This window comes from Staurois parvus, unplaced genomic scaffold, assembly GCF_062004578.1.
Source record: "Staurois parvus isolate SC_StPar_1 unplaced genomic scaffold, SC_StPar_1.0 ptg001200l, whole genome shotgun sequence".
Lineage (NCBI taxonomy): Eukaryota > Metazoa > Chordata > Amphibia > Anura > Ranidae > Staurois > Staurois parvus.
In genome coordinates, this window is record NW_028318996.1 from 3853006 (window position 1) to 3879314 (window position 26309).

Here is a 26309-nt window from a genome sequence, read left to right on the forward strand (position 1 = left end):
GGCGTATCACTGATAGGCAGCACTGATGGGCACTGATAGGAGGCACTGATAGGTGGCACCGGTGAGCTGGCACTGATGATGCTGCACTGATAGGAGGCACTGATGGGCAGCACTGATGGGTGGCACTGATGGGCAGCACTGATGGGTGGCACTGCTGGGCACAGGTGGGTGGCACTGCAGGGCATAGGTGGGTGGCACTGATGGGTACAGGTGACCAGCACTGATGGGTACAGGTGGGTGGCACAGGTGGGCAGCACTGCTGGGCAATGATCATCAGAGAACCGATCAGTGCCGATCACTTCTCTGACAATTGTCGGTTATCGGCAATACTTTCCCCATGCTGTGGCAGCCTGATAACTGGCAACTGTATTTACCCGGTGATCTGCTGTGTCATTGGACACAGCTGATCACGTGGTAAAAGGCTACTGTGATTGGCCATTTACCGTATCAGGTGATCAACTGTGTCCGTAGGACACAGCGATCCCTGGCAGGGCCAGGTGCACACTGCTGGGGGTGCGCTGGGGGCGTGTTCTGGAATGATGTCCATGGACGTCGTCCCAGAACTAGACAACCACGCTGTTAGCCATCTTTTGGTTAAAGTGTATATAAAGCCAAAAAGATGATTTCCCTTACTTTGACAATATTTCCTCTTGCTTTGTGTTGTGTCTACAGCTGTGTTTCTCAACCTTATTTCAGTCAAGGCACCCTTTAAAATTCTGCACAATCTACGCCCCATTTTAAAATGTAAAAACTAAACTAAATGTTTTACATAACACAGCAACATCCACATATGCAGGCAGGCTCATGGGGCCCCCGGGCAATAGGGGATCATGGGGCCCCTGTGTCCTTGCCCAAACTCAAAAAAGCCTATAAAAAAGGTACCAAGGGCATCTCATGGGGCCCCCTACTGACCCCGGGCCCTAGGGCAGTGCCTGAGTTTCAAAATGGTCAGTCCGCTCCTGCATGCAGGACACCCAGTTTTAAAGCTGATTTATTCTTACAAAGCACACTGGTACTGACTGGTATTCCAATGTTTCTTTTCTTCCTCAGTTTCTCTCCCTCATTAACCTAATGTGACCCCAGTGCTGATGAAGTCGGGTGGGGGAGGGGCACAAAAGGATGTTGTGCAGGCATCCGACATGCTTCTCATCAACCAATGAAGTCATTGGTTGTTGGAATTCTGGCAGCTAAAACGTTATAATGGTACACAATGAAAACCTGTGGCTTTGTGTAACAAAAAAGACAGGCTTCATCCACTCTCTGGCTTTACAGTCATGTCCAAAAAAGTTGGCACCCCTGCATTTTTGTCAGATAATGAACCACTTCACCCAGAAAATTGTTGCAATTACAAATGTTTAGGCCATCTCATGTTTTTTTTATTTTGTTTGTATAAGTATGACACAAACAAGGGGAGAAACAAAAAAACAAATCTGTCACATTCCACGCAAAACCCCAAAAATAGACTGGACAAAATTACTGGCACCTTCTCAAAATTGTAAGACGTAATTGAATTCCAAGTTTGTGATCCTCCTGTAACCTGTAATTAAACTCAACTGTATCAATTAACAGGTGCTGACAATATAGAAATCACACCGGCAACCAGTTAAAATGGTGAAACATTGACTCAACCTTCCTGCTGTTGTGTCTCTGTGTGCCACATGGAGCATGGAGAAGAGAATGAACAGCAAATAATTGTCTGAAGATTTGAGAACCAAAATTGTGGAAAAGCATGGACAATCTCAAGGTTTCAAGCCCATCTCCAGAGATCTTAATGTTCCTGTTTCCACTGTGCGCAACATTGTCAAGAAGTTTACAGCCCATGACACTGGCTATTCTCCCAAGATGTGGATGAAAGAAAAAAACTTTATCAAATATTGCAATTAAAGATTGTTCAAATGGTGGATAAAGAACCTTGATCAACTTCCAGACAAATTCAAGCTAACCTTCAACACAGGGTACAGCTGTGTCAGCTTGCACTATACGTCGCCATCTGAATGAAAAGGGACGTTATGGTAGGAGACCCAGGAGGACCCCACTGCTGACACAGAAAAATAAAAAAGCCAGATTGAAGTTTGCCAAAACTTACCTGAGGAAGCAAAAATCATTTTGGGAGAATGTACTGTGGACAGATAAAACAAAATTACATCTTTTTGGCAAAGCCCATCATTCTGCTGTTTTCAGAAAAAGAAATGAGGCCTTTAAAGAAAAGAATACAGTCCCTACAGTCAAACATAGTGGAGGTTCACTTATGTTTTGGGGTTGTTTTGCTGCTTCAGGCACTGGATGTCTTTACTGTGAGCATGGCATTATGAAATTTGAAGACTACCAAAGAATTCTGGGGTGCAATATAGGGCCCAGTGTCAGGAAGTTGGGTCTCCGTCAGAAGTCATGGGTCTTACAGCAGGACAATGACCCAAAGCACATGTCCAAAAGCACCCAGAAATGGTTTCCGATAAAGCGTTGGAGAGTACTGCACTGGCCAGGAATGAGTCCAGATCTCAATCCCAGACAGCACTTGTGGAAAGATCTCAAAACAGTAGTTGGGAAAAGGAACTCTTCCAATCTGAGAGACCTGAAGCAGTTGGCGAAAAAAAGAGCAATCCAAAATTCCAGTAGAAAAGTGTAAGAAACTCATTGATGGTTTCAGGAAGCAATTGATTTCAGTTATTTTTTCCAAGGGGTGTACTACCAAATATTAAATTGAGGGTGGCAATAATTTTTTCCAGTCCATTTTTGGGGTTTTGCGTGGAATGTGTCAGATTTGCCTTTTTGTTTCTCCACTTTTTTGTGTCATACCAATATAAACAAAAGAAATAAACATTAGAATGCCTAAACATTTGTAATTGCAACAATTGTCTGGCCGAAATGGTGCATAACCTGACCAAAATGCAAGGGGGACAATATTTTTGGCCATGACTGTATATACAATTTTATTTTTTATGCATTTTGCCAAGGCACCCCTGAAGAAACCTGAAGGCACTCCAGGGTGCCTGGGAACCCTGGTTGAAAAAGGCTGGCCTACGGGACAGAAAGTGAGGAAAATTCTCCTCTGCCACCTTTTAACCGTCATTATAACAAGTAAGGTCTGCACACCAAGTAACGAAATCTCAAAATGTGAATAACATTTAGTAATTGGGTGTTATAATTATAAGGCCTCAGGCACCCTAGGCTTTTCTGGGTGCCTTTCCCCTGACAGGAGGAAAGCAACGTTAAAAATGTGCCTAAAGCCGCATTTTTCAAACTCATTTAGGCGCATCAGACAATTTTGTTTTTTTCTGCCCAAATGCTTTTCTCCTGAACACAATTTTGTGCATTCAAATTTATGCCCCTAAATGCCCTTGCCTGCAAACGCCTGTAAATGCTTAGATGTGTTTGGACACATAGGCTAACATAGAAGGGCGTTTAGATGCAGAAAAAAAGGTGAAATGCCTGTAAAACAGGTGTGTGTGCACAAGGCAAAAATAGGACTTCCTCAGAAAGTCTCCGTTATAATTGCAAATAGCAAAAGGTAGTAGATTCATATAATATATGAATAATACTGTCCAGAATGTCATCTTGAAAAATTGTTTACTAAGCTGGATGTTAGATATACGCTAACTATCGCAAGCACACAAACATAGTCACAGAAACACTGAGAAGGCATCCAGCACAGCAAATACATTACCCTAACAAAATAGGCCAAAAACTGGAGAGTAATCATCTGGTAATGGATGGAGGTGGAATAGATGGACATTTAGGGAAACAGTCCTCTATATAAAATTGTGTCCTACCTTGTCCCTTTGTGTATTTGCTGTGCTGGATGCCCTCCCAGTGCTTCTTTGACTATGCCTCAATAATTTCTCCGATAGCTAGCTTTTTATGTTTAGTTTAGTGAAGCATTTTTGGGAATGGCATTCTGGACATTATAATATGTTTATTATATGTATCTACTACCTTTTGATATTTGCAATTATAATATATCTATTTTTGAAATCACTAATTGTTTGGTGTGCTGACTCAGTGCTTAATTTGTTGACAGGAGTTTTAACCATTCCCTACTCTAAAAGTTAACAAAATGGTTTTGGCTTTACATACACATTCAGACTTGTGGCAACATGCAATTTTGGGATTTTTTTTTTAACTGTGGAAAGGTTTCAGTAATAAAGGTGTACTATATGGTGCACGATACTTATAACGTGCGCATGTGAAAGGTGTAAAACATTCATGAGCATTTGCTTTGTGGAGGGTCAACGAAAGGACACACTTTCCATTCTGATATTGTTAGGATAGGGCAATGATCATTTTATTTATTACAGGACCACTGGTATAAAGGCTTATGAATATACACAACACAATTCAATCCAAAATAAAATAAAAATTGATAATGAAAGTCAAGATTCATAAAGAAAGTAAAATAAATTCAAAGTGCATTATTTTGTATTATAAATTAATTCCAAAAACAAAAATGCAATATATATGTATCACTCTGTAGACGCACACATTTAAAACCATTTAAAAGAAAATTGTATATCTAGACCTAATGTCCTTGTCCACGTACATGTTTTAGATTGTACGCTCTAAGAAGCAGGGTCCTCTGATCCCTCCTGTATTGTAACTGTATTACCTGTCCTCATGTGTTGCACAAACTGTTGGCGCTATATACTGTAAATCCTGTATAATAATAATGTACAGAAAAAATGCAATGTTCACACTAGAAATCCAAGCTTATATTCAACCTAAATAAATTAATTGGTGTGGATTTACTAAAAGCAAATAGGCTTACTGTGCAAAGGAGGTTGCATTTGGAAATTTTCCCCAGAGCCCAGTGAATTTAGTGATATTTCACATAGCAAACGATACACAATCACATGCAAAGGAAATACAAGGACATCATTTTTGCTTGCACATGACTGGATGATTTAAGTCAGCAGAGCTTCACCTCATTTACTGTGCTCGGGAAAATTCCCCTGCAAAGTGCAACTTTCCTTGCAAAGTGAACAGCTTATTTGCCTTTAGTAAATCAACCCCAGTGTCTCACATACTAAGTAATTAAGTTATACAATGTGAATAGACACCACTTCCAATTGGATAGTGTAGCTAATCATCCAGAATGTCTCCTATTTGAATGCATTGCCAAAATTAATAAATTGTTCCCACTAGCCTGGGTAAAAGTGTGATAGTAAGGCATAGAAATCTCCAGGTTGGCAATGTGGCTTATCTAACCAATTGAGCCATTCAGTAATACAGATTGTTCACTGTGAGTTAATCAATAGTAGATCAACATTTATACGGTAGGTCCTTAGACTAATATTTAGTCAATAATATTTAGTTGGAATCTCAGAAATATGGTTCAAAGTTCATGAAGATATGAATTTATGTAATCAAGACGTAATGGATTTTTAAGTATGTAGTGGTAACCCAGTTCTGGCCAAGTTTACCTGCATGATACAGTATATGGAATGACCTATGAATCAATCTCGGTAAAAATCATGCCAAGCCATCCTTTTGGAAACATATACATGTCGAAGAGATAGATTAGTGTCTGTATATCTTCAAGTTAAACACCAGTAAATTGTACGCCAGCCAGTGACTGATGATAATCATGTATTGCAGTATACACTTATACATCACCCAGGTAACAAATAAATGATGGTCGCTCACATAGAGATCCTTAGCTTTGCATGTCCATGGATGAATGTTCCTGGAGGAAGCGTGGAGACTAGTAAAAAGAGAAAAAAAATCAAAAGTAGAAAACAAAAAGGAACAAAGCAAAGGTGCCAGGTGTGGCATGTGGTGCTTGAGGATTGGTTATTTGACATTCTTATGCACACGCAGGAGCTGGGAGTGTGTAAAATTAGGCCAATGACAAGGCAGCTATATTTCAGTTGACTTGTTTTCAGTTGAAATGTGTCACGATTAAAGAGGGCAATAAAGCTAAAAATTGTACATTCTGTATCTGTTGAAAGCGAGCTTGTACAATTATCATAATTTAAGAGTAAACATTCAAATTCTTCAATAGTCCTAGTCCATTATGTCTAAAATGGGGTAAATATTTGTGCATCTTTTCAAACTGAACAATTGCAACCTAAACTAAGTAACAATTAAAATTCTCCCCCTTTTCCATCTTTTTACTCAGGTGCACCATAAAGATTTTCAGCTGAAATAGCTTTTGCAATTCTGTTTTCTGAAGGCAGGAAGATTTCCCAGCTTGCTCTGTTTTCACAGGCATGTTAAGGATGTGACTAGATATTCATACCAGGTTAAACTCTGAAAACAGCCTCTGTCATACAGATGCTGGTTCATGCTGACCTTAGGATGAGCTGCTTCTGTAATTCGGCCTCCCTGGGCAATGTGGACTTGGCAGCAAATTTGTCAGCCGGGCAGAATCCTGATCTGCCAGTGAGAATACATCGTATCAGCTGATGCAAATAGTGTAAATCCACCAGTTTGTGATTTACGTGTAATTCCAAGCTACACACACACAGCTCCAAATAGCCTCAGTGTAGAGACACAAGGCCTTAAAGGGTTGGAAGGCTTACTTCTATTGATGCCCCCATATCCTGCAAGTCAGTTACTCTAAGCCATGAAGAAGTAACAAAATACATAGAAACAGGAATAGTGTGCTGTAACACAGAATCTGCAGTTTTCTGTCAGCTCAATCATATTCGGATGTAACAATTGCTAATGAGCTTAACAAGGTGTATAAAAATTGCTTTCAGACAAGCTGGGTACCCCAGGACAGTTTTGGTAGTTGATAAGCGCATGACACAACAATTTGCAAACTGCTCCTGGTACCATAGTGAAGGAATGAAGCTGGTCACTTACAGTGTCTAGAAAAAGTGTTCATACTCCTTGACATTTTCCACATTTTGTCATGTTACAACCAAAAATGTAAATGTATTTTGTTGGGATTTTATGTGATAGTCCAACACAAAGTGACACATAATTGTGCAGTGGAAGGATAAATGGTTTTCAAAATTTTAAACAAATAAATATCTGAAAAGTGCAGAGTGCATTTGTATTCAGCCCTTTATAGAACCACCTTTCACTGCAATTACAGCTGCAAGTCTTTTTGGGGATGTCTCTACCAGCTTTGCACATCTAGAGTCTGTAATCTTTAAGAATAACTCACTGAAATCTGTCCGAAGAAGAGTCTAGTAAACATTCCGGGTATGTTAAAATTTGAAACACGAAATTATAAATTATAATTTAATAAATAATCATAAAAAATAATAATATAATAATAATACATTTAATTAAATAATATAATCAAACCAAAAACACTGGAAATTGAAATAGAGCGCCAAGTTCGCACATCACTGAGCAAAGTCGCAAAATCGTTTTCAGTGTCTGATGACGAATTTCCCCACGAATCATCACTCAATTCTGCAAGTGGTTCTAATTTACTATTGCTGTTCTCTAGCAGTCTAAAACCGCTTTTGACCTAAAGGGACGCCATGGACATTTCTCAGTTTCCAGGCAGAATGAACAGTAAAAATGCAGGCAGGGCACAAAATGTATGTGAAATGGTTTGATACAGTAATGTTTTACTATGTGATATTAGTGAATTTAGTGAATGTCACTTTTACAACTTTCAAATTTCCCGCCAGTTCCGTCCTCCGTACGTCCCGACGTCGCAGGGAATGGAACCCAGAAGACAGATGCCGGCATCAGCCAAAGGATATGGCCGGGGACGCTGCAGGAGGGACAATGTGGGAGTGCAGGACAAGGTAAGTGAAGGAGAGATCCCAGAGTAACACTGCAGGGCATTCCTGAGTGTAGCTCGGGGTTACCGCTTGTGGTGCTGAAACTTTACCCCGAGCTACACTCGGGAATACCTCCAGGGAGGTTAAAGCAGTTGTAAAAGCTGTTATTTATTTTTTTTCGTAAAATAATAAACATGTTATACTTACCTGCTCTGTGCAATGGTATTGCACAGAGTGGCCCCAAACTGCCTCTTTTGCTATGGGGGGGTAGACATTTGGGCTTGATCCGAGCCAAACTGTGTGCGTTCATAGTCCAATATCTCCACCAATCCCCCCTCTCCCTCCTCACATGATTTGACTGACACCAACAGATCCAATGGCTCCTGCTGCTCTCAGTGAAGCCTGTGAGAGAAGGAAGAGGGGAGAGAAGGACTGGAGCTGGGTGCAGCACTGGATAAATACAGGGCTCAGGTAAGTGTTCAGGAAGGGGGGGGGGTTGGGGGCTGTGCTATTGAAGAGTTTTTTTACCTTAATGCAGAGAGTATATTAATGTAAAAACCTTTTGTCTTTATAACCACTTTAAAGAGAAAAATATAAAGGCTAAATGCATTAAACCAGCACCTGTATACAGTATAAATGTAGTTATAAATGTAGTTATGGTTGGTCCTGGTAAGGCCAAAATCTTGGACTCTCTTTTATGTATGTAATGCTATTTGTACCATCTTTAGTAGATGTGTATACTGTAGATGTTCCAGGCCCACTTAGTTGACAAATAATGTCCCAAGTGCATTCTTCTCAAGGAGTAGTTCTGAATGTTCAGAATTATGGACTCCAGTGACTTTAGTTAGGTCTTTTAGGTTTGACTGCACTAGTGCTTGAAGTAATAGGAAGATGTGTGGAGGGAGCACAGGATATCTGCAGGTTTCAAAACACAATGCATCTAGTAAGTATAGCGCTAATCTGTACAGTAAAAATGTGCAGAGCATATACATAAGTGCACACAAAAATCATAAATAATCCAAAACTAAATGTGCAAAAAAACAATAAAGTCAAGAATAAATATAAAGTAATGAAAGGTGTCAATCCGGATGATAGCTGCATAAAAGGAGAATGTCCCTCAGAAGAGCAGAAAGGAGTCCTCCACCAAATGACAATATGCAAGTCTTACAAGACAGGTATGACCGTTCTAATTAAAGAAAAGTCAACATCCGCATTAAACTCAAATCCTGGTAATAGTAATCAACAGGCAAGGAACACCGCAGAAGATGCTTCTTAGGAAATCATCACTCCCGCTCCAGTGGAGATATCTCAGAAATAAAGCACAGAACTTCACAAGGTCAAGGTGTGTGTCGTTCTAAATACCTCTTTAATGTTAAAACGTAGTCTACTCACACAAAATGACATAAAAGCGCTTGGTAAATGACGACCGATAACAAACAAGATGGGTTCCTGTAAACTTTGCGATGATGTCACAGCCTGGCTTCACTTTTTCCTTATTCAATGAATATTTTTTCTTACAGCAATATATGGTTCACCCAAGCACAGTTCACATATTACATTCAAGTTTAAAAACACAGTCCACACTGAAAACATAGTCCTTGACCTTCTGCATGTCTGTTAGGAACCTCATGCCACACCGGCCCTGCTCATTTCCATGTGCATGTGCATAGATGTGCACATATTGTTGAGCACAGGAACCTAACTAAGGAAGCACAGACAAGAACACGCATATGCGCACACCATGATGCGTATGTGAACACACAGGCACGTCCACCATGGATCCTGGCAACTGATGGCCTATTTAAACCTGAGGCCTGCATGATATCATCCCTGGAGGGTCTTCAGCTTACACCCTTGTGATCCACATTCTTGAGAGCTTACCTGATCCTGTTACTGTTACCGGCCACGTCTAACTCTTCTCTGGATTTCCCTTGCCTGCTCATGCTTTCTGCTCACCTGTATTACCAATCTCGGCCTGGACTTTTAATTTCTGCTTTTGTACTTTGTTGCCAGCATGTTGCCGACCTATGCCTGTCTCTGACCTGGACTCTGGTCGTGATTCTGTACCTAACCGTCTGGCTGTTACAGATCTTGGCTTGTGGCCTAACTCCATTCCTCTGCTCATTTGAACTCAGTACTTCCAAACTCAAGTTTCCCTGTCCAACCTCCTGGCACCTGCGCACCTCTTCTGCCCTAGCAGCCCAAAATACACAGACTCTGAGAACTGGAGGACCGGGATACAGATTTGAGGTCTTTCTGCCCAAATATAGAAAAGTGGCAGAAAAAGACCGAGCGGTCCATACAGTCTGCCTATTATTTTGTTTTGTTTTGGGGTTTTTTTGGGGGGGGGTTGTTTTTTGTTTTGTTAACTTTCTTTGTCTGAGTATAGATCTTTGCTTGTCCCAAGCAAACCAGCATTTACTGCTTCAACCCCTCTGCCAGACTCAGAGACTCTAAGCAAATGTTAATATAATCAGTTCAAAACAATCTGATGCTTAAGTCTCTTGCTGTAATCTGTTTATTAACCTGTTCATGCCGACAGTACTCAAATATGCAGCCTCTTGGCGGCTGGGCGTTGATGCCGAGCAGCTGCATATTTGGGTACCAAAAGTAAACAAAGGTGCCGAGAGCGTGCACCCTGCATGCTCCCAGCACATTTACCATTGCCTCATGGAAAGGTCCCGATCACTACTTGTGAATGAGTCCTTTCCGATTATGTGACTGCTGTGACAGCCAATCCAGTGGTCACATTACCCCAAACCCCTTCCTGCCTCCCAGCATCACAAACCCCTTAAAGGGCCAGGAGGGCACCTGTGCCATGGGGATAAGGTGTGATGTGCTTACCATTGAGACTTTGTCCTATTGTTAATTGAGTTAATTGAGTATCTGTCTGTTGGCTATCCCTCCTGCAGGTTCCTACATGATGGGATTAGTCTGGTGTCAACTTGACCTCATTACCTAATCAGTGTGGGATGATTATCCCAATGTGTAATGTTTGTTTTTTGTTCATGTGGGGACTAACCCTATTTCTGAAGTGTATACAAACCTGTATTTCTGTTCAATAAACAGTTCCAGTTGCTCCCAGCTATAATACTTTGGTCCTGTGTCCCAGTGGGGAGGAAGCAGTTCTCTGATGGAAGTACCCAGGCGGGGTGCCAGGTGGTCTGTTAGACTAACCTTCTGGGTTCTTCTTTCACGGGTCTATACTGGTTGGTTATGTAAAATTTAAGCGTGGCTCCTTGACAACTGAGATTCTAGTGGTACCTCAGTCTTAGAACTGAAGGCAGGACATCAATTGAAAGATTTCTCTATTGCTCTTCTACTCAACAAGTCACTCACCACCTCTGTGTGGGAGACAGCTGCAGTATGCTTCCTCTAGGCCCCAAATAACACTCCATGGTAGCCAGTATCTTCAGGGGGTCCTCCTAGGAAGGGAGATTATTGCAGCATTCCAGGATGCTAGGCCATAAAGCCTAAGACAGTCTTTCTTAACCCTTTCAAAACAGGAAGCCTTGAAATAACTTTTCGGTCTCAGGGAACCCCTGCTAAAAATGATTATATCTACAACTCATGATACGTTAGTGTGATGGTCAGTGGGAAGAACACTCCATACACCTGTGGTCATTGGGAAAAATGACCCCCTTACAGATAGCTAAAAAGATCAATGGTGTCAGTGGGAACTTGTATGAGAGGCAGAAACTGCTCATTGTTCAAGGAACCCCAAGTAACCTCTGGAGGAACCCTGGTTGAGAAACCCTGGCCTAGGATAAGGCAGGTGTTAAACTTGCATCCTCACAGGGCTAAAGCCCAAAAAGGAAAACCATGCACGAGGAATTGCCTCAGATATTTAATAACACTACCAGCATGCACCCCCCCCCAAGCCTGCTGATTGGTCATGTATTAAACATCACTAAAGTTTGAGTTCACCTTTAAAAAAATATAATAAATGCACATGCATTTTGCAGGGGGGGGGGGAATTATTTATTTATTCTTTTTTCAAAGTAGCCTGCAAAGCATTGCACCCACAATCAGTGGATCACAGATGCAATGTCAGGCTCCTGCATACTCTTCCTCCAGCTTTCTGGCTGTACCTCTGCATGGACATTTAGTTGAAGAACCAGAGGAAGTGTCAATGGACTACAAGACTCATATTCCATTGAGAACTACAAGTCTGTCTACCAAAATGGCAGACAAGATCTCTGTGCATTACAAAAGTGACAGCTTTTTTTGGGGAAACTCCCCACGCTGTCATGTGAGGGGTTGCCTAGAAACATGTTCCACCCCAAAAATGAGTGTAACGTGACATTGTGCTAAAGCTGGAGTTAGCCTTTAACACAGAATGCTATCTTCAGTACACACTGCTGGATCCCATTCACAGAGCAAGTGGCTAAGATGACATACTCCATACTAAATCCTAGGACACACTTTGAGAAAATCAGATGACCGATTGTCCGATTTTCCACAAAAGTGCATATCATGATGTAGTCAGAATGGTATTGACTTGTAATAAAATTCTTGGACAACAAAGGCAAATGTTGCTACATAAAAGACTAGTAGAGGAGGAAGTATAGGTTAAGTTGTATGTTTCTGATTATGCACATTTTTTTCTATTCAATTATTTCTGTACGATTACTGTACACATTAAACAAAAATCAGACGTTGTGTTCACATACAATGAACATTTTCTAGCTTGTACCCTCAGTTTTTGTCATCCGAAAAGTCGAAATCGGCTGTCGAAAGCACTATACTAACAATCAACAAATCTGCCAATATTGCCTTTGAATGTTTTAAATGTTCACATCTGAACTCTGCAGTAGATTCTGCAGATGATAGAGAGCAGCTTGAAGATAGCCTTCATATGGCTCATTGTATGATGACCATAGAGAAAGTGAAATATAGATTCATACCTTTGACCTTTTCTACACGGATTTCACAATAGAGACTAATACTCCTGATACATGAAAATGTGTTCATAAGACAAGAAAATAATGACAAGAAAAATATATACATTCCAAGGTAAATAGATTGAAGGTTTGTGTATTGGTTGTCACAGAAACATTTCCAAAACAAATTTACTTAAACAGAAAAGAGTCTGTTCTCCAGTGCACACATTTTTCCTGCACCAGCAGTGTGTTAAGATGCTGTATAGCAATATATATATATGTAACATACTGTATAGCTGGCCCTAGGAAATTTACTGTTCACATTGAGCTGTTCCACTTATGACCAGTCTATCAGATATTTCTCTACAAACATTGTAAGGCTGATTTTCTCTTGTATTGTGAAGAATAAATACCAGTATATGTACAGGAAAGCAGATAGAAAATATGTATGCCCAGAGAGAAAAGAAAATAATTGGACCCAGGAAATGAAGAACTTTCAAAAGTTCCTTATTGTGTTAAAATGTTAAAAAAAGTTACTATTTTAACCACTTGCCTACTGGGCACTTATACTCCCTTTCTGCCCAGGTCAGTTTTCAGCTTTCAGTGCTCTCACACTTTGAATGACAATTACTCAGTCTTGCAACTCTGTGCCCATATACACTTTTGGTCATTTTTCACACAAATAGAGCTTTCTTTTGGTGGTATTTAATCAGCACTGGATTTTTTATTTTTTGCACTATAAATGAAGAAAGACCGAACATTTTGAAAACAAAATGCATTTTTCTTAGTTTCTGTTATACAATTTTGCAAATAAGTAATTTTTCTTCATAAACTTTTACCAAAATCTATACTGCTACATTTCTTTGGTAAAAATAAACCAAATCAGTGTATATTATTTGCTCTGTGTGAAAGCTATAGAGTCTACAAGCTATGGTACCAATAATTGAAAATGAATCACATCTCATATACTGACTGCCTATCTCATTTCTTGAAGTCCTAACTAAGTACAAATGCCCCCCAAATGACCCAAGTAGTCAATCCAAAGTATTTATTAAGAGGCATGGTGAGTTTTATGAAGTTGTAATTTCTTCCCACAATTCTTTGGAAAATGGAAGATTTTTTCCCCCATAAAATTGTCATATTAACAAGTTATTTCTCACACACAGCACAGGCATACTTGCAACTACACCCCAAAACACATTCTGCTACTCCTCCTGAGTATGTGTGAGACTTTTTCAACACATAGCATGGAAATACCAAAAAATACACCCGAGAATACATTCTGCTACTCCTCCTGAGTATGGCAATACCACATGTGTGAGACTTTTCCACAGCCTGGCCACATAGAGAGGCCTAACATGGAAGGAGCACCATCAGGTGTTCCAGGAACATAAATTACACATCTAATATCTGGAACACCTATTACACTTTTGAAGGCCCTAAAGCACCCGGACAATTGAATTACCCGCACAATTACCCTATTTTAAGAAGCAAACAACCCATAGTATATTCTATGAGGCATAATGAGTCTTTTGAACATGTCATTTATTTCCAAAAGTTTTTGGAATTTGCGGGAAGAAAAGGAAAAGGTTTTTTTATTCTTTTACACAGAGTTGTCCATTAATAAGACATTTCTAACACATAGCATGAAAATACCAAAAAAATACACCCCAAAATACATCCTGCTACTCCTGAGTATGGCAATACCACATGTGTGAGACTTTTCCAGAGCCTGGCTATATAGAAACGTCCAACATCCAAGTAGCACCTTTAGGCATTCTAGGGGCAAAAATTACACATCTAATTTCCTGACAACCTATCACGTTTTTGAAGGTCCTGGAGCACCAGGACAGTGGAAACACCCACAAAATGACCCCATTTTGGAAAGAAAACACTCCAATGTATTTTTTATGAGGCATAATGAGTCTTTGAAGCATGTCATTTTTTCCAAGTTTTTGGAAAATGTGAAAGAAAAATTAAAACATTTTTTTTTTTTTACACAAAGTTGTCCATTTATAAGATATTTCTAACACATAGCATGTAAATACCAAAAAATACACCCCAAAATACATTCTGCTACTCCTGAGTATGACAATACCACATGTGTGAGACGTTTCCACAGCCTGGCCACATAGAGAGGCCCAACATGCAAGGAGCACCATCAGGTGTTCTAGGGACATAAATTACACATCTAATATCTTGCCTACCTATTACACTTTTGAAGGCCCTGAAGCACCAGTGCAATGGAATTACCCACAAAATGACCCCATTTTGAGAAGCAAACACCCCAATGTATATTCAACACATCTAATTTCCTGACAATCTATAATGTTTGATGGTCCTTCATATTTCTAACACATAGTATGTACATACGAAGAATTACATCCTAAAATACATTCTGCTGAGCAAAGGGTAAACAAAAGATTACCTGTGGTTTTAGTAGTGCAGTTGTCCAGGAGAGCATTGGTCCAGGCAGCAGGCAGGGTCGTGGTCAGCGACATCAAAAGGAATTGCCTAGGCAGTAGGCAGGAATATTGTCCATAGTCAGTACAGGCTGCAGGCAGAGATATTGTCAGCACAGCCAAAGCATTGTTCCAGGCATCAGGCAGAGATGGTCAGCAGTAGCCAAAGGAATTGTTCAAGCAGAGACATGGTCAGCACAGCCAAAACTCCTGGTAGTAGGCAGGAACATGGTCCATAGTACAGGTAGCAGGCGGATTTGTGGTCAGTTCATGCAGCAGGAAGAGGCATAATGGCAGTAAGATGGCAGCAGGCAGAAATATCAGGCTTAGTGCCTCAGTCATGTAATACAAGGGAACAGGGGTAGAGGCTTTGTCCCACCCAATCACTTTAAAGCTCCCTGACTAACACACCCTTTTCCGGGAATTGCAAAACCAGAGAAAAACAAAAACTATTCTGAAACCCCTCACATATGTGAGACCCCTATGTTATCTTGAATCTTACTACTTCAGTAGCAGGGCCGAAGATCAGTCCAAGTGGCAGGCAAAAAATTTTATTAATTAACAAGCCAAGGTCAGTTCAGATGGAAGGCAGAAATGTGGTTGATAGTTCAGACGGCAAGCAGAGGCATTGTCAATAAACAGACCAGGGTCAGTTCCAGAGCAGGCAGAGGTATTGTCAGTTTAGGCGGAAGACAGTGGTGTGGTCAAGTAACAGGCTAGGGTCAGTTCAGGAGAAGGCAGAGGTATGAGGAGTGTGAAGGCAAATGGCAGGAATTCAGAATTACATTTGCCATACTTCACTAATATTGTAGGAAAGTATGGTAACGGCGGAAACAGTCACCTATGCAGAGACCTGGTTGGGAAGGACACTGGGGACAATAAAAACTGGTGTCTTGTCTAACTCCTCTTCTGGAGCACACCCGAAATTTTTTTTTTTACATCTTTGACTTCTTTCTCTGGGAGGGACTTTTTCCGGAAAATGGCACTAGTGGAGTCTACTCACTGCATCTGAGCGCATGCTTTTTGGTGAGCCTCCAGTGTATAAAAGGGCAGTGACTATTTCCTCCTGATAGCGAAGAAAGTATATGAATGTCTCGGTGGATTTGTGGTAGATCACATATGAATTATAAATAGCCAAACTGAAAAAATATATGGAGACTTTTTTGTACCAATGGTGGGCTCTTCTTACAGCAAGGTAGGGCTGGATCATCTGATCATTGAAGTCAACTCCCCCCATGAACAAATTATAATCATGGACACATTCTAGTTTTTGGATTGTGCCATTTTTTCTGGTGTTTTGCACGTGGGTGTCGTGAATTGATGAGAGCATGTAGATGTCTTGTTTGTCCCTCTACTTCATAGCCAATATCTCTTCGATCCACAAACTCACTGACTCCCCTCGTTGTTGTTTTGTGTTCACTGGTCTTTGCAGAAAGCCCTTCCTACTAGCTGTCATGGTGCCACATGCTAGTTTTTTCCTTCGGTGAAAGGGGCAAGCTGGTGTAGAAATCCAGTATCAACATAGAGATGATAATCCTTTTCAAGGTGTGGAAATACAATCTTCCAAAGTGCTTTTCCACTTGATTCAATGTAATGTGGGCATTCAGGGGGATGCAGCTGGGTGTCATTTTCTTCATACATGAGGAAAGCATAGACGTACCCTGTGGCTCTGTGGCATAATTTGTAGAGTTTAACCCCATATTGGGCCCTTTTGCTGGGGATAAACTGCTTGAAGCTCAGCCTGCCAGTGAAGGGGACAAGTGACTCATCCACACGGATATTTTTGTCCGGGATAAATAATTGGGCAAACTTCTGTGAGAACAAATTAAGAAGTGGACAAATATTATACAATTTATTATATGCTGGGTCATTTCGGGAAGGGCACTGGGTGTTATTGTTGTAATGGAGGAACTACATGATCATTAAATATGTTGTTTTGGGCATTAATGATGAGTAAATGGGCATATGATGGATGGGGTGAGTGGACCAGTAGTTTTTTTTTTTGTGAGCCCCATATTAAATGTGAGGCCCAAAAAGGTTCTAAATTCCTCCACTGTTAACTGCTCCATTCATAGGGATGGGCATAACTTCAATCTGGTTTGTTGACTATGAATTGATGGGCATAGAGGTTGCACTGGTCCACATTTGAATTTAGTAAGTCATCGATAAAAATTAAATTAAAAAAATCAATGGGGCCAAAGTTTTCTGTGTTCACCTGGATGTCTGGCTGGGCAGTAAAAGGGGGGATGTTAGCTGCTCCAGAGATAGGGGTAAGCCATAGAGGGTTTTGAAGGGCATATGGAAGAGCAGCATGGGTCCTAACCCTTTGGGGCTGAGGTGACACCCCTCTAGTACCTGGCCTTTCTTGAGGTTCTCCATTTCTGGTGAAAACCACTGCTCTACTTGTGGATGCCACTGCTTTACTTGTGGATGCCACTGTACTACTTGTGGTAGCCTGCTCCTCACCAGAACGCCTTCGTTTGGAAGGCACACTTTCCTCCTCCTCTGATTCTGTAGGAGACCTGCAGCTTAAAACGGGCTCGTAATCCAAATCAGAATCAGACTCAGAGAGCTCCCCACTGTTCTTGTCGGTCATGGTTAGGATTTGATATGGCCCCTCACAGGAAAATAATTTTTCAGACATACTGGGACAGAGGTGGCTGCACTGCTGTGTGCTGATGAGGCTGCACTGCTGTGTGCTGATGAGACTGCACTGCTGTGTACTGATAAGGCTGCACTGCTGGGTGCTGATGAGGGTGCACTGATGGGTAATAATGTGAACTGATGAGGCTGCACTAATGGGCGCTGATGATGTTGCACTGCTGTGCACTAATGCACTGCACTGAGGCTGCACTGATAAATTGGCACTGATGAGGTGGCACTGATGGGTGCTAATGAGGACCCACTGATAGAGTGGCACTGATGTGCACTGATAAGTGGCACTGATGTACACTAATAAGTTGAAGTAATGAGATAGCACTGATGGTAACAAATGTGCACTGATGCACATCAATAAGCTGCAGTGATGAGGCGGCACTGATGGGCACTGATAAGCTGCAGTGATGAGGCAGCACTGATAGGCACTGATAAGCTGCAGTGATGAAGCAGCGCTGATGTGCACTGATAAGCTGCAGTGATGCGCACTCACTGATGAGCACTGATATGCACAGATGGGCACTGATATACACAGGTGGGCACATATGAGCACTGATATGCACAGATGAGCACTGATATGCACACGTGGGCACTGATGAGCACTGATATGCACAGATGGGCACTGATATGCACAGATGGGTACTGATGGTCACTGATATACACAGATGGGCACTGATGTACACTGATAAGCTGCAGTAATGAGATAGCACTGATGATAACTGATGAGCACTGATGTGCACCGATAAGCTGCAGTGATAAGGCAGCACTGATAAGCTTCAGTGATAAGGCAGCACTGATGGGCACTGATGAGCCCTCACTGATAAGCTGCAGTGATGAAGCAGCTCTAATGGGCACTGATATGCACAGGTGGGAACTGATGAGCACTGATATGCATAGGTGGGCACTGATATGCGCAGGTGGGCACCGATGGGCACTGACATGCACAGATCAGCATTGATGAGCACTGATATGCACAGATGGGTACTGATGGTCACTGATATGTACAGATGGGAGCTGATATGCACAGATGGGCACTCACTGGAGGGCAAAAATAGGGCACTGATGAGCACTTATAATAAAAACTCACTCTGCTGCAACCGATTCTCTCTCCTTTCCTAACACTCAGTATCGGTGTGAGGAAAGGAGAGAAAAGACCCAGGCATAACCCCTCTGTGTTTACATTTCTGGTCATTGAACAGAGCGATCACGTGGTAAAGGGCCGCTGTGATTGGCCCTTTACCCCTATTCGTGATGCGTTGTGTCCAAGGGACACAGCCATCGCTGACAGTTCCTGATGCACACCGCCGGGGCATGCGGGAAGCACAATCACGGGAGGACATCGTATGACACCCTCCCAGATCTGGCCAGCCACGGTGTAGCTGTCATACGGCTATTACCCGGTCGGCAAGTGGTTAAACATTGTTGGTTAACTTGATAACCACATATGGAAATGCACTAAAACTATTTCAGCTTTTGTTTTTCCAGAAGAACAGATGGTTTACTAGGGCAGGGGCTATCAGAAGACTCTCCAGGGATGGAGCTTGGATTGAGAGGCTGTAGGTGAACTACATCATGCCCTGTTGCACTAGGTAGAACAGCCTTTGTGTTATAGAAGGGAATCTCTCTTCCACTGTATGAAATACGTGTAACACCCTGCTGTTATTTAGACTGCAGGATGTAAAAAGAGACACAAGGTGGCAGTGTCCTGCAGCTCAGTAGCACACATCCTGGTGAAAATCTTTATGGATTTTGTAGGCTGAACTGCAGGATTTTGTCAGAAGGCTGCTAATTGGGGGACTACATTTCCCAGAAGAGCTGGGTTGTGGGTGGAAGTATATAAATGTAGAAGCCTCGGAACAGAGGCTGGGAGAGAGCTGGAAGGAAGGAGGGATCAGAGGGATCTGCAGGCCACAAGTTGAGGACCCCTCCCACATGGAAGAAAAATATATTTGAAATATATTTTAAACATATTCTTCCCAAGTATATTGCCATATATTTGAAATGCTACAATTTTGGTCATGTTCAATATATTTCAAAATATATTTCAATATATATATTATGAAATATATGAAAAATATAAAATATTTTTAAAAATATGTTTCAAATAAATATATAATAAATATATATTTATTGAAATAATATATTGAATATGGCCAAAATTGTAGCATTTCAAATATATGGCAATATACTTGGGAAGAGCATTTTTAAAATATGTTTCAAATATATTTTTCTTCCATATGGGCTGGCTTAGTGCTTGTGTGTATCAGAGAAGCTTGTTTATGGGTTGATATTAGTGTAGTCCCCAGCGGTTATCAAAAAGTGTATTTATTTTGATTGTTTTTGTGTTTAAAGTATTTTCTTATTATCAGATCCATATTTAGTCAGATTTTTATTGTTGTTCTGGATTTTATCAAAAGCATATGGTAACTTTCATTTTTGTAACTGGTTGAAGTAACTGGATTTGTATTTAAAAACAGAACACAGTCAATAAATAGTGAGTAATCTTTGCTTGACTTCCCATGTCTTAAAGATTTTACTAAACAAACAGGAATGAAAAATAAAAAGCCACATTGTAGATATAGGCAGTGAACAGGAAACCCACAAGTCACAACTAATGACAAAGGCCCGGATTGCTGAGTGGTTTGCTAATAGTTTTTAGACAAACCGGACTGACAGCATAGCTATACTAGAAGTTTGGTTAATGTTATTTACTTGTAGGGGAGGGCGGTGTGATTGGGTGTTAAACAGTATTCAAGGTCATGAACTCTTTGCAGAAAAGAGATTAAGAAGTCATTATTTCCAATATGTTCTATCACTATGCATAGAATAGATCCTCCCTCTTTAGTGTAAATATAAAACAATAGAACAATTGTTAAAGAGTGTCTTGTGCAACAGTGATATATATATATATATATATATATATATATCAGGGGCAGACTGACAACTCATGGGGCCCCCAGTCAATAGGGGATCATGGGGCCCCTGTGTCCTTGCCCAAACTCAAAAACCCTATGAAAATGGTACCAGGGGTATCTCATGGGGCCCTCTACTGACCCCGGGCCCTCGGGCAGTGCCCGAGTTTCCAAATCCGCCGTCAGTCCGCCCCGGATATATATTTATTTTTTACTTTCAATGTGCCTCTGAACTTGTGAACTTGCTAGTAATTCTGACTGACTACTCCAGGTATAGCCAGTTACCTAGCACAGCCCCCTTCCTACTACTCTTCTGGAAGTGTCAGCTACTCTCTTTGCTGATCCAGCTCATCCATCCCACCCTTCACCTCTCTATTTAACCTTTTATGCAGCTCCTGTGTTGTAGAGCAACCATTGAATAGTAAATCATGTTTGTTTTGGCTTACTGCAATGTCACCTATTTGTTTTCCACATCTGCACTTTTAATAGCAAATAAAATCTAGCACATTACTTGCATGATTTAATAAGTCCAGATGTGGAGTGCCATGTGTGGTAACTTCCCAGTCCAGCAGGCTCAATTTTTGACAAAAATAACTTCAGTATAGATGCAGAAGGCATACAGTGGTTAAAGTCTAGTATGCTTCATGATTCTATAAAAGTCAAGTTTTATTTGTATGCAAAAGAGTAAAAACATTAAATGCAAAAAGAAGGAAAAAGTATATATCACACAACACCTTTATTAACTATGTCTTCAAAAAGTCAGCAAAAAGTGTTAAAATAATCATAGACCAAGGGCGGACTGACCATTCGAGAAATCAGGCACTGCCCGAGGACCCGGGGTCAGTAGGTGGCCCCATGAAATGCCCCATGATCTCCTATTGCCCGGGGGCCCCATGAGTTGTCAGTCTGCCCTGTCATAGACATACATATAAAAACCTCCTTGGACCTGCATCATCACTGATCTAACCATGAGATATAGCTGAATAAGCCACACTAAATAGCGCCACAATTAAAACCTTAGGGATGATTCCTTCCCTTCGGGATACTCTGCCCCCTTCCTATTTGGCTATAGTAGCCACAGGGAATCTTGGGTGAGAACCAATATCAGGGAATAATGGGATTTACTAATCCTAGGTATGTGCTATTTTACCCAGCAAGGTACCTTCCCCATGATTACCCTTCACATTTACCCATGTATCCATGTATTACCTGCCCACTATATCTATATATATATATATTATATATATATATATATATATATATATATATATATATATATATCAGTTTTTTAAGCTTTACACAGGGATAAGGATCTGCAATTTTCATTTTCACCTCATTGGACTCAGCTGAGCAGATCTGTCACTTTTTTATGATAAGGATCCTTATCCTGGTGTGTTAGCTTTTTGAATTGAGCCTTATGTGTGTACATTGCTCCCTTTGAAGAGATCTGCTTATTACTTCACACTTCCACAGTCCATGTCCTATAGCCAAATAAATCATAGATGTATGTCCTTTGTCAATAAGAATTTAAAAGAGTTCCGGCCCCCTCTCCCAAAATGTAAAAGTCAGCAGCTAGAAATATTGTAGCTGTTGGCTTTTAATATTAGGGCACTTACATGTCCAGGGATCCAGTGGTGTCCTCACCCTGAACTGATTCTTCATTTGGCTGTCGGGTGCTGGCGCCACCATCTTGACTAAGGGAAACCGGCAGTGAAGCCTTACAACTTCACTGCCGGTTTCCTAATGCTCTTTTTCAATGACCTGCAGTCCTTTGGGACCTGTGAAATGTCCCAGAGGGCGGGGGGCATGGCGAACTGAGCCAGAAATGGATATCGAAAGACCAGGTAACTGCTCCCCCCTCAAAAGGTGCCAAATGTGGCAGTGGAGGGGGGGGGGAGGCAGATAAGCGAAGCTTCCACTTTTAAGTGGAACTCCGCTTTAAGCACTTTGTATTTCAACCTGTCATTTATTATGTGTTTGCATTGAAAGGAAACTTTTTGCCAAAAAAGGAAGTATATGCAGAAATGTATTATAATTGGATATGTTTTTTCTGGATTTATCATTGTGTTGATTAATGTTATAATCTAATACTAGATGGATATATTTATAATATTATCTGCAGTTTCCAAAGACGGAGCCGTGTATAGAATGTAAGATGCCATGTAACTTTCTTCAGTGGACTCAGAACTTTGAATAGAAGATGCCAAACTGCTTGTTATGCATTGCCAACAACTGTGATATATCAGTATGAGGTATAAAGGCAACATTGCTTTAATCAGGCAAATTTTGTATCATTATGTCATGTGACCATTTTCTTCATTTAAAACTGTCTTTAGAAAATTAAGGCCTCTACCTTTTCTTTTTATCTTGTAATTAGCATCACTTAGCTATATGATTTCACTGGTAGATTTATACTAGTCTGGAAGAACAGGATTCTGTTTCCACTCTGGGCATTACAAATCATATTTAGATCACTTCTGTGACCAGATTGTGTGACCTCTCTCACCTGGCCTGCTTACTTCAACAGCTAATGAAGGAGACAATTAGAGGAATCCTCTGATAATTAGCTTCATACCACTATCTCCATGAAAATGATTTTCTGCCTATTACACTTCAGTTAATTGTGTGAGGAGTAGAAGGAAGATGTTCACATCAGCACCATGAATCAGCCATTGTTCTCAGCTTAAATCATCTGATGTCATCAAGGTGCAGCGGGTCCACAATGAGCCCTTGTGTGACTTAATATCACAGTGTCACCAAACGAACAGAGATTTCCTAATAGGTGTGACATTTTATTACTTCAAGAATTCATAGGAAGTAAATACTGCCTTTGTGTAACATACATTGGCATGGCTGAACCCAGAGCAGAAGTTTTAAGAGCTGAGCTGACAATGCATGTAAAAATCACATGTCATTCACATACATTGTCAAAAATACTTCACTCCAGTACAATGTTTACTTACAATCTAACTTTCTCATACTCCAACTGTAAAAAAGGTTTTCTTTCAGTGCCACCATACACAACATGAAAAAAATCTGTGTCTATCGAATTGTTATTAATATTTTAAAATGAACATTCCATGTAGATCCAAAACTATATCAACTATGCACAGCATTCATTAAAGGGGACTGTAAAAACATAGAAGGCAGAAGAAGACCAAATTGTCCACCAATTCTTCCCTTTTTATTTCTTTTTAAAAATGTTGTCTAGAGCCATTTTTGTCCCAACCAACTATACATTCACCTACTATTGATTGACTCCCTTCTTCTGCTGGAAGTTTGTTCTAACCATCTGCTATTTTGGTAAAAGAATACTTTCTATGGTTACTCTGGAACTTTCCTCCTTCTAGTTTGAGGTCACATTTTTGGGGTTCTCCATCTTAGCTTCAGATTTAAAAATCTGCCCTTCTAAGCATTATAACCACAAATCCTAATTGAACTTGTACACATGCTGGTACTGTACAGTATATGCACATACACAGCAGGCATTTGACATTCCAATGACATGCCCATGAAAGCATTATCTTGGTTTCTACAATAGCATAGTGTATGAAGTTATTAGACTTGCATTGACTGGATATGTATGCATTTCTTTGTTTACTGAACCAGTTGCATTATTGATTTTTTATTGTTATTTTTAATTACATTTTGAATATTGAATTAAAATTAAAATGTAGCAATTTTTTATTTTTAACATACTCAGCAAATTAGGAGTGCATAGTACACATTGAACATCAGTGTATGATCAGCTTGACGTGTTCAGGAATTGAGATAGTTATGTCAGTGAACATCCATGCACATACAGGTCCTCAATGCAAATGTACCATTGTTCTTTTTTTATTCAATGTAGTATATCAGCCCAGTGTGTAGAAACAAAAAAAATGTAAAATATAAAAATTTTTGAGAAACAAGTTAGTATGGCTAAAATAATCATTCAATCATGAACACTGTAAGAAAAATGTGGAGCATTTGGCCATAGCAACCAATGAAAGTCCTCATTTTGTTTGGTGTAGATTACTCACTTCAAAGATGTTTCAGAGATATCAAGTTGTTGGAGTTGAGTGGCTCAGGGTTCAGGATGTTCAGCTTTTAGCTGACTTTTCTCTGCATAATACATGCGTTGCATTAATTGTGTACTGTAATTAATTAGGATTTTACTACAGGCTGTTCTGTTCAAGTTTTCCAGGACTGTATGAAAGGTCATTTTAATGACAGCAACCAAATATAACAGCATCCTATTGCCTCACATATTGAGAAGTGGGGAAATTAGATGTTTAAGTGGAAACAAAATACATTTGTAATCTGTCATCCTCATTAGTAAGCAGGTTTATTTCATCTATTGCTATAAATAAAAAATAAATGCCTCCGTAGCGTATTGCTAATGCTCATACTGGGTTTTTAGCATGGGGGTGGGGGACTAGGCGACTGTTCCCTCTTGTTTGAGCTTTTTGTGGACGAGCAGGACATAGGGGATTAGGATTGAGGGGAAAAGACAGAGGGGGTCAAGATGGAAGGATCAAGATGGAGGGAATCAGGGGAGAGTGTGTCAGGATAAGAGGGGTCAGAATAGAGGGTGTGCATGAGGAGGGGGGAGTGGCAGTGCAGAGCGGGTCACGATGGAGAGAGTTAGGACAGAGGGGGTCAGGTGGAGGGAATCGGAACAGGAAGGGGGCTCAGGACAGAGGTGGTCAGGATAGAGGTGGCGATTATGGAGAGGTCAGGACAAAGGAGGTCATGATAGAGGGGATCAGGATAGAGGATTTGAATGGGGTGGTGGCAGTACAGATTGGGTCGGGATGCAGGGAGTTAAGACAAAGGGGTCAGAACGGGGTGGGGGGTGGAGGGATCAGGAATAGAGGTGGTCATGATGGAGAAGTCAGAACAGAGGGATCAGGACAAAGGAGGTCAGGATAGAGGGGTCATGGTAAAGAGAGTCAGGATACAGGAAAGCAGGATGGAAGAGGTCAAGTTGGAGGCATCACAATGGAGGGGGTCAGGATGGAGAGGGTGAGGATGAAGGGGTTCAGGACAAAGGGGATTGAGATGAAGGAGATCAGAATGGAGAAGGTTATTACACAGGAGGTCAGGATAAAAGAAGTCAGGATGGAGAGGATCAAAATGGGGGTCAGGATGAGGAGGTCAGAATGGAGGGGGTCAAGATGATAATGATGGAGAAGGTTAGGACAGAGGAAGTCATGATGGAAGAGACCAGGACAGAGGTGGTCAGGAATTCCACCTAACATTGGTTCTTATGTATGTGTTAATAACACCTTTTTATACATGTTTTTGTCATTTAGGCTTACTGTCCCTTTAAAGAACATTCTGGAAGGGTTTAGTAATCAGTATTATGAAGATCATAAGTGTAAGCTCATGGATTGCATACTGTTGGCACTAGCTGTTCTCTTTCTTTAATTAGATTATTATGCGGCATAGTTAATGATACTTGTAAGGTCATTAATACAAGTCATCCATGTTCACTGATCAGAGCTTATCCCTTATCACAGACCCTCATTGAGCTTCAGTTTCATTTTTTTTCTAATATTAGATCTTTGGAAATGTTCTGCGCTCCTAATATGGATGTGTGAAGAAAAGATTAATAGTGAGTTTCGTTCTTAGATGTGATTGCCCCATTAAGCAATGCCTTACTTTGATTTTATTTTGTACTTCACAGTTGACCAATTTCCCTGCATGTTTATGTGAAGTCTGTCGATC